At 40.6% G+C, this 10,100-nt stretch overlaps 1 pseudogene; it reads right to left on the bottom strand.

Annotated features, from left to right (window-relative positions):
• Positions 1 to 6,914: 6,914 nt before the first annotated feature.
• LOC101904352 (interferon alpha-2-like) lies at positions 6,915 to 8,064 on the bottom strand (annotated as a pseudogene).
• Between the last annotated feature and the right edge of the window lie 2,036 nt (positions 8,065 to 10,100).

Genomic DNA, 10,100 nt, shown 5'->3' with positions numbered 1-10,100 from the left:
GGCCTTCCTTCTTGAGTGTGGGCTACTTATACAGCATGGCCCTCCATTCTTTCTATTGGAGAGGAATTTCCCACTTTCCAGTTTCCTTTTTAGTTCTCCTGTGTTGATTAGTTACCTCTAAAACTCTTTTTCTTTTTAGCTCCTTGCTTTTTGATTTTATATGTATTAGGGGAAAAGATATACAGTCTGGGAGAATTTCTAATGTTTTTGTAAATTTTCAGTGAATTGCTAAATGCTAAAAAAAAAAAAAATGCCTAATCAATTTGAACTGAATTATTACAGGGTTCTTTCACTGGGAAAAGATCTTTCTTGTTCTTTTTTCATATTCTTAGATTTTGTGAAAGGGTCTTTATTTCTAAGAGTTTAACAATTGTAGAAAATAATTTTTGTATTTTTTGTACAAGGTAAGTTTGCATGAGTTTTTTTTGTATAAGGTAAGTTTGCGTGAGTTTTTTTTAGGCCTTAACCATAAGCAGCAAGATATTGCATATCTTTATCAACTTTAATTTATTGCTTTATTTGGCAATCTCAAATTATCCAGAATATACCAAAGTAAAGATTAAGTCTTATCTCTGTGCAGGCAAATGAATGTTATACAGGCCACACATAAAAGTTCATGATTTCTCTTGTAGGATGCCTTTTGACCATAACTGAGGGGCAATGTATATTTATTTTGTACATACTTTGAATAATCTAAATATCTGATTTTGCATATTAAGGTAAGGATGCAGCAAGTAGGAAAATTCTTTCCTCTTCATTTTGTTCCTTTAGAACTGTTTGTACATGAAAATTTCTCCATAATGAAAGAATATCTGTGAGATAGGATTCTTAGGTATTTTCATAATCTAGTTTCAAAGAATTTTTTAAATGTTACTAAAATTTTACCCTTTCTTTTCTCACATTAAAATTTTTTCTATAAGGAATATATTTTTTGGTATCATTAGAAAATAAAAAGCACCTAGTTATATTCAAAAGCAGGGCATAAAATTGTAGATACAATGCCACTGTGTAAAAGTATATAGAAAAAAAATAAACTAAAGGAAATATACTAACATTTAATAGCAATTATATTTAATTTGTGCAACTAAACATTATTTGTTCTTTCTGTGATTTTCCGATATGCTACCAGAGAATGTATTCAGCACTGCTCAGAAGAAATATCATGGGAGCCATACAGGCAATTTAAATTTTTCTAGTAGCCACGTCAAAAGATTAAAAAGAAACAAGTGAAGTTAATTTTAACAGTGTGTTTTATTGAACACAAAATATCCAAATGTTATCATTCCAACATATACCAATATAAATTAATAAGGAGATAGTTACATTCCTCTTTTTCATAGTTCCTTCAAAATACTGTGCATACTTTTGCAGTCATAGTACAGCTAAGATTGGGCTAGTCAAGTGCTCACTTGGCCTCCTGTGGTGATGGTTCATGGTGGCGAGCACAGCTCAAGATGGAGAGAGCAGCTTACACAGAGCCAGGAGAATTGCCGAGTTTGCAGGGACCATGTAGAAGGAGCTTCAATTTGTGGATGAGTTATGAGTGAGGAACCAAGGGGATCAATGGTGGGAAAATCAGCTCAAGATATATTCGGGATGCTTTTGAATGCCAGGGTGTGGCTTTGTACTTCATTCGAGAAGTCTTCAGGCAGAGAGGGCACTAAGTTGTGCCCTGGACAGAAGAATGGGCCCAAATGTTATTGGGAACTAAAGCAGGGAAAAGTCCTGCCCAGGCGCTCTCATGGCTGTAGAGACTGGAAAGAAAGACCAGAGTGAGGAACCGGAAGAAGGGGATGGGTGCAGAATTGCAAACAAGAACTCCTTCTGCTTTCTTCTCTTTGTCCTCCTCCCACTTCCTGCTATTGTGTTCATGAGGTGCTTCCTAATAGGTCTCTTTCGATTGCCTTCACGGACTTTATGTCGGCATAATTCATTTTGGCTATGAAAATCCTTGTTTGCATCTTTTGGTGCACATTTATGTAGCCTTCTGTTGGATATATGCCTAGGATGAAGTAATTGGCTCATAGAATGTGTATATGTTCAGATTTAGTAGATAATGACAAACATTTTTCAAAGTTTACACCAATTTATATTCTCGCTATCAAGAGTATGGGATGTCAGTTGCATTACTTTCTTTTCAACACTTGGTATTGCCAGTCTTCTTAATTTTAGCCATTCTAGTGAATCAGAGTGATATCTTATTAGAGTTTTAATTCATATTGCTAGTTATTAATAAGGTTCAGCACATTTTCATATGCTTATTGACAATTTAGATATTTTCTTTGTAAGAGATCTGTTCAAATCCCTTGCTGTCTCAGATAATTTTTTTTCTATCTAAAGATGATGTAATTGTGTACATACAAAATACAAAAGGACATATAAACTATAGAAATTTTAAAATAAATTTAACAAGGTCACTGAAAAAAAGATCAATATTAAAATCAATCACATCTTTTGACATTAGTAATAAAAATTGGAAATTGACATTTCAAAATAATACCACTGATAAGAACATAAAAAGTCTACTACTGAGAAATTGTCACAGCCTTGAGGTGCCTAAGGAAACATGGAAATTAAAGGTACTGTGCCATTCTAAATGGCATCCCAGGACAGAAAAACAACTTTGGGTAAAAACTAAGGAGATCTGGGAATTCCCTTGAGTTTCACTGATTGGGACTCCATGCTTTCACTGCAGGATCCTGCTTGGATCCCTGGTTGGGGAACTATTTAATAAGATGTCACAAGTCTCACAGCCATAAATAAATAAAAATGAAATTCCTGCAACCAGCGGGGCTGGGTGGGTGGGTACAGGAATAAGGAGATTTGAATAAAGTGTAGATTTAAGTGTTTTTTTAAAAATAGCTTTGACAGGACAATTTGTCTTTACCTTTGACCTCTAAGTACAAGTCTATAATTGCATTTTTGACTCAGATGGCCAGAAAAAATAACAATTTTTTTCTCTAACATTGAGACAGTAGGTTTTAAATCTTGATCATTAATGAGGTTAAGCAACTTCTCTCTTTGTAAGTGAGCAAGGGACATGTAAGCACGTGATGAGGTAGTAAGCCTCAGTGAGAAGGGAAATCAGAGTGTGCAATAGGAGACTGTCAAGGCCACCTCCTCCTGAGAAACACGGTCTTTTAGTGAACAAACATTTACTTAGCAAACATGTCCTAACCATGTCATAAAGTAAAACAAATATTGCCATTTTCTTGAACTATTTTAAAACTATCTCTCAATAAATTTTTGCTGCTGGCTTGATTATGTGTCTTGCACATTCTTTCTGAGGTTCATTCCAATATATTTATGCTTTCTTATTGTTGCAAGTATGAATGAAATTTTTTCATGACATTTGCTAATTTTTAATGAACTAAATTTTCCTTGAATTTTCATATATATATGCTTATGACAATAACTAATTTTGTTATTTTTCTCTGATAAGCTTTACAAACACTATATAAAAGTTTGGTTGATTTTTCAAGTTTTTAGATAAATACATTGCCTGCAAATAAAAAATTAAGATCTGAAAATAGCAAATGTGATGACCATATGGAGCAACTAATGTTTGTTGTGTACATTTGTACAACTACTTTCAAAAACATTATCTAGCAAAGCTGAAAATATGCATAGCCTGTGGTCTATGACCCAGTAATATGTGGATGTAAGAGCTGGACCATAATGAAAGCTGAACACTAACGAATTGATGCTTTTGAACTGTGGTGTTGGAGAAGACTCTTGAGAGTCCCTTGAACTGCTGGGAGATTAAACCAGTCAATCCTAAAGGAAATCAATCCTGAACTTCATTAGAAGGACTGATGCTGAAACTGAAACTGCAATCCTTTAATGAGCTGACTCATTAGAAAAGACCCCGATGCTGGGAAAGACTGAAGGCAGGAGAGTGGGACGACAGAGGACACGATGGTTGGATGACATCTCTGATTCAATGGATATGAGTTTGAGCAAGCTCTGGGAGACGGTGAAGGACTGGGAAGTCTTGTTGCAGTCCATTGGGGTCACAAAGAATCTGACATGACTGAGCGACTGAACAACAACATGACCCAGTAAGTCCACTCTTAGCAATTACCCTGGGAGAGAATCATGTAAATATGCATCAGTATAGAAGTAAAGAATATTCAGATCAGCAATATTCATAAGAGTCCCAAACTAGAAACAGCCCAAATACCCATTAAAATTGCATAAATACTTTATCTATCCTGATAATAGGGTTATTAATAACAATAAAAAGAACCACAACTAAAGGCACAAATATGGCAGTCATTGAAAGACACTCACCTCAGAAGAAAATGTATACTATTATATAAATTTAAAAATAGGCCAGAGTAGACTGGAGACATTTTGCTTGGTGACAAACAGAGTTCCTGTAAACTTCAGGACCACGATGGAAAGTCCGTCTCCAGCGTGAGAGAAGAGCGTGTCTTCCCACCTTCCAGCTGCGGCCTCGCTCTCACCCTCTCTCAGCACCTGAGGCTGACTCTGCCCAGGCTGGGGTTGCCCTGTGCTCACAGCCAGGGGGCCCAGACCCCCTCCTCAGGCCTCCCCCCTGGTGTGAAAAGGAACAATATGCAGAGAGATCTAAGTGCCTCTGGTTGCAGCCTCTTCTCTCTTCCCTTTACTCACACTAAGGACATCATTCACAGGCCATGGACAATAATCATTGCCGTGTTTCTCCTGCTCACTTCAGATGCAGCTGGGACTCGGTATTCTGGTCAGGGCCTTGGCTAACTCTCCTAACTCCTCCAGAATGTACCCAACCAGAGGATCCTACACTCTTCACCCCTGTCACTCTCAGAATTCTCCCATCAGAGGGTCGATGGCCCAGGAACAGGCAGGAGCAGCCCAGGCCTTGTTTTCACTGTTTGCTGCCAGGACCCACTGCTGCTGGACACTCAGACTGGTCCTTTCAGAACATGCCCATCTGCATCAAGCCTGTATTTACTTTTCCCTTCAGATCCCAGGTTGTTCTCTGAGCTGGACTCTGAATTCTCAGAATAACTATCAGGGCTGCATTGAGTCGGGCCAACCTAAGGTTGAGAAGAGGGTTAAAAGGACAACACATTGGCTGCAGCTGCTGAACAAGCCTCCAGGGGCCCCCTTGCCCCACCCTGCTGACATGAGGGCAGGTCGCACTGTGTAGGTTCTGGGTGAGTTTCCTGTCTCTGAGACAGTTTCTGAATCTTTAAAGTGAAACAGCCCAAAGCAAAGCCGTCTACATACTCAAAACCGACAAGTGACTTGAATTTTGTTACATCATCAGAGATTGCGTAATGAATCCCAGAAGGCAAAAATAGCAACGAAGTTGATGCAACAAGTGAAAAGGAAACTAAATACAAGCTGCCAAAAGGAATTTCAGGATCCAGCCTGGGAATCCCCTCTGGCCTGGCCTCCTGGCTGAGTTGAATGCACAGAGCAGAGGATCCTCCTGACTGCCTGCCAGACGCCTGTGTCTTCCTGGCTGAAACTCTGGGCTCCTAAAGTCCAGGGAAAACAAAGAATCCAGTGAGGGTGGGGGTGTGTCTTGTAGACAGCTGGCCTCTGTGCCACATAGGAATGTTTCCTGTTTCTGTCTAGAACTCTGAGTAATTGTTGCAATAGGCTTGGCAATGTCATCCCTGCTGCTGCTGCTAAGTCGCTTCAGTCGTGTCCGACTCTGTGCGACTCCATGGACGGCAGCCCACCAGGCTCCCCCGTCCCTGGGATTCTCCAAGCAAGAACAAAGGAGTGGGTTGCTATTTCCTTCTCCAATGCATTAAAGTGGAAAGTGAAAGTGAACTCACTCAGTCGTGTCTGACTCTTCTCGACCCCATGGACTGCAGCCTACCAGGCTCCTCCGTCCATGGGATTTTCCAGGCAAGAGTACTGGAGTGGGGTGCCATCGCCTTCTCTGAATGTCATCCCAGTGAATGGCTATTTCTCCTCTTGCTGTGCAGTGGGTGAGCTGCAGGAATCTGTCTCTGAACAGCTCTCTGGGAACTGCCTCATCTTCCTGACCACAGACCCAGAACATGAGGAAATAATCTGCTAAACAGATTCAAATAGAAGACTTAACGTAAGGAGCACTTGGGAAGTGTCTGGTACCATTCTGAGCATGTGCTATAAATTAAGGCAATTAATCTTGCCACACTTTCAAGGTAAGCTTTTATGATTATCTTAATTTTGCAGTTAAGACATAATGCAGCAATTTATAACTAGGCAATCCTTTTTTATGTACTAATGAAGAAATATCTCAAACATCTATTTGCAAGGAAATATAAATAAATGAGAAACTGAATTATATGAAAAATGGATATTTATGTGATATACATTAATATGTCCCTATGTATAGATTTATTAACTACATATGAAAATGTCTAGAAGGATACCCATTAAATTGTTAACAGTATAGGATTAGGGTATATCCTCCTAGAGGTCAAGGGTAGGCATTCCTTTGTATGAGTTATTTAAAAGTTTAGCAATGACATGTGTGTTTAATATATATAAATAAGCTTAAGAAACCCTCTTTACTTCTTTAGAGTCACATTTATCATGGCAGCTACTGATTCTCACATCTCTTTGCTGTCTCTGCAATCCCCAGCCCGCCTTGTTCTTCTTGCCTCCATTTGAACAATTTAGGAAGACTCTTTTCTCAGGAGTGGCCAAGTGTAGGAAACTTGCTCTCCCTTATTCATCCTACTCCAGGATCCTAGATCCCATATATGCGATTGACCTCCCACGATGTATGTGGTTCTCCACTAATCCTTGAAGGCGCTCCAGTTCTTACAGGCCCCAAGCAGGCAACTGTGTGCATGATCTGGGCTTTTCTTCACTTATCTCCCTCCCACCTCTAATCTATGTCTCAAGAATCCCATTCATTCCCTCCTCAAATTGTCCCTTGTTCCTTCTATGACCCAGGGTGGGTAACCCCGTTCCCTCTTTCTTCAGGTGACTTCAGTATAGGTTTATCTTGTAGGATCAGGCTTTGGGTTAGATTTTGTTCAAAGGTGTGTGCAAGCCAGCTTGCTTTTTTAAAACTACTTTTCTTTCCACTACTTAAATACAAATAGTAGTCTTCTACAAAATATAATACAAAACAACTATCTTATGAATAATAAATATTTAAATGCTATAAATAGCCTAAATATTTCTGATAATTTTAATAAATAAATAAATATTATAGGTTTTTAAGATATGGAAAATGGATTCTTAAATCTGTTTTAAACAGTTATGGTAACAAAACATTTAACATACATTTATATAATCCCATATATTAGCTATTACTTATATGTCATCTGACACAAAAATAGAGTTAAAGGTTGCACTTTGAGTCTTAGAAAATAGCCATTTAGTTGACCAGATGAACTGTTTTCACATTCAATGTCTTTTTTATTTCCTGAGTTTTCTGATGAGCTTGCTGGCAAAGACCAAGCACCTTCTGATTTCCACGCTAACAACCTCCCAGGCACAGCGGCTGTATTCTTTCTCTTTGAGATACACACTGATTCACTGGAAGTAACGCTTCACAGCCAATCTGGAGTTCTCATTCCCTAGAGGTGATTGTTCCCGTGTCCTTCCCTCCCTCAGACACGTGTCCAGGTCCTCCAACTGCTGATCAAGTCCCACGAGGAATCTGTCCAGGAGGCTCTCGTCCCGATCTGCAGAAGAGCCCGTGGTGCTGAAGAGCTGGAAGGTCTGCTGGAGCAACTCGTGCACAACAGCTGTGGCTTCTGTCTTCTCAAGCCTGGTCCCATGCACCAGGGTCTGAGGAAATCTGAAGTCAGTCCTGTCCCTCAGACAGGACACAATGGGCACTCTCTCCATCTGACTCCAACATGTGAAGCTTTCCAGATTGCCGTGGTGGCTCGCAGGCAGCTCACAGCCCAGGGAGCACGTGGGGCTAGAGCAGAGCATCACCAAGGGCCAGCAGCACAGTGACGGGGAGGGCCATTGGGACGCTGGGGGCTCGCAGGACTGCATGCAGGGGAGGTGTAGGCAAGTTCTGAGGGCTTGGGGTGATGGGTGGCTCTTAATGAGTGAGTAGAGAAACTTTCATTTTCTGGGTTTTTCCAGTTTGCCCTTTCCTTTCTTTTTCTATTCTTTGTAATGAAATCTATACAAGTGCTAATTTTTGCAATGAGTTCCTATGTGGGGACATCAAATCATGCATGCCACTGTGGTTCATAGCTACACAGCTGTATAGCATGCTTCTCACACCTCCTTAGTTGTTCCTGGGGAGAAGAGTCTGATCAAAGTCAGAGAAGGGAGAAAAATTCATGCAAAATGGTGACTTTTCCAGGTCACCAAGAAATATTCAATATAAAAAGAGCTTATAAGAGAAGCTTTTGATTTTTCTCATTTTTTCCTTATTTACCCTTTTTCCCTTCTTCAAAAAATTCAGTTGTGTGTGTACCTTTACAATATCTGAGTAGGCCTTAAGCTCACTGGAGACATGATAGGGAACAATATCACTGATATCATTTGTTAAAAATGAATTATGTTGCAACTGTAATCCACAAGGCACTTTTTTAGGTGCTAGTTGTCCTGCTGCTGCTGCTGCTAAAACGCTCCAGTCGTATCCAACTCTGTGTGACCCCATAGACAGCAGCCCACCAGGCTCCTCTGTCCCTGGGATTCTCCAGGCAAGAGTACTGGAGTGGGTTGCCATTGCCTTCTCCGGCTAGTTGTCCTAAAAAATTCAGTTTTGCCTGTGTTTATTTCTCTTTATACCTCTGCTGCTGCTACTGCTAAGTCGCTTCAGTTGTGTCCAACTCTGTGTGACCCCATGGACTGCAGCCCCCCAGGCTCCCCCGTCCCTGGGATTCTCCAAGCAAGAACACTGGAGTAGGTTGCCATTTCCTTCTCCAATGCATGAAAGTGAAAAGTGAAAGTGAAGTTACTCAGTCATGTCCAACTTAACGACCCCATGGACTGCAGCCTACCAGGCTCCTCCATCCATGGGGTTTTCCAGGCAAGAGTACTGGCTGCTGCTGCTGCTGCTGCTAAGTCGCTTCAGTCATGTCTGACTCTGTGAGACCCCTGAGATGGCAGCCCACTAGGCTCCCCCGTCCCTGGGATTCTCCAGGCAAGAACACTGGAGTGGGTTGCCATTTCCTTCTCCAATGCATGAAAGTGAAAAGTGAAAGTGAAGTTGCTCAGTCGTGTCCGACTCTGAGCGACCCCATAGACTGCAGCCTACCAGGCTCCTCTGTCCATGGGATTTTCCAGGCAAGAGTACTGGAGTGGGGTGCCATTGCCACTATGGTGATAATCTACCATACACTCAGGGATACTGAGGTTGCAATTACATTCAACCCTTGTAATGGCATGTCTTTACCAATTCTGTAAGGTACAGATAATTTGTAATTATATTAATGACAGAAATTTTTACATGCAGCCTCTCAGCAAAGTGTTTTTAATGAACATGACAGTAATCTTCACAGCTTCCTTATGAGATAATTACTCTAATTATTGACATGTTTGCAAATAAGGAAACTGAAAACTCAGAGAGATTAGTCAGGATTAACTGCATAAGTGGTACTTGACCACTAAACTATTCTGCCTCCATGTTATTCCTCATTAACCTTAAGCATTCTCCTTTAGCTGTACTACATGCAGTTGTAATTAAGTAATCCATCTAATTATGTAACATTTGACTGCCCTGATAGATTGTAAAATCCCTAAAGGCAGTAATGGCACATGTGGGGAATTCAGGAAGGTGTCTGTCCCAGAGGAAGTGCACAGAGGGGTCTCTGTCCCATTGTTGTTCATCACTAAGGCATGTCCACTCTCTTTTACCCCATGGACTACAGCACACCAGGCTTCCCTGTCCTTCTCTATTGGTCAGATTTGCTCAAGTTCATATCCATTGAGTTGGTGATGCGATCCCGTCATCTCATCCTCTGTTGTCCCCTTCTCATCCTGCCCTCAGTCTTTCCCAGCATCACGGTCTTTTCCAGTGAGTGGGCCACAGAGCCAGGTCTTTTTTTTTTTTTTTTTTTTTTTAGAGCCAGTTCTAAGAGAACTATACACACCAAAGTTTGACTACTCAAACCTAGTATTTGAAGACTATTTCAGAAAATTATAATCTTCTGAAAACAAAGATAGTA

This window comes from Bos taurus, chromosome 8 (genome assembly GCF_002263795.3).
Source record: "Bos taurus isolate L1 Dominette 01449 registration number 42190680 breed Hereford chromosome 8, ARS-UCD2.0, whole genome shotgun sequence".
Classification (NCBI taxonomy): domain Eukaryota; kingdom Metazoa; phylum Chordata; class Mammalia; order Artiodactyla; family Bovidae; genus Bos; species Bos taurus.
This window is presented reverse-complemented; position numbering and strand designations above follow the sequence as displayed.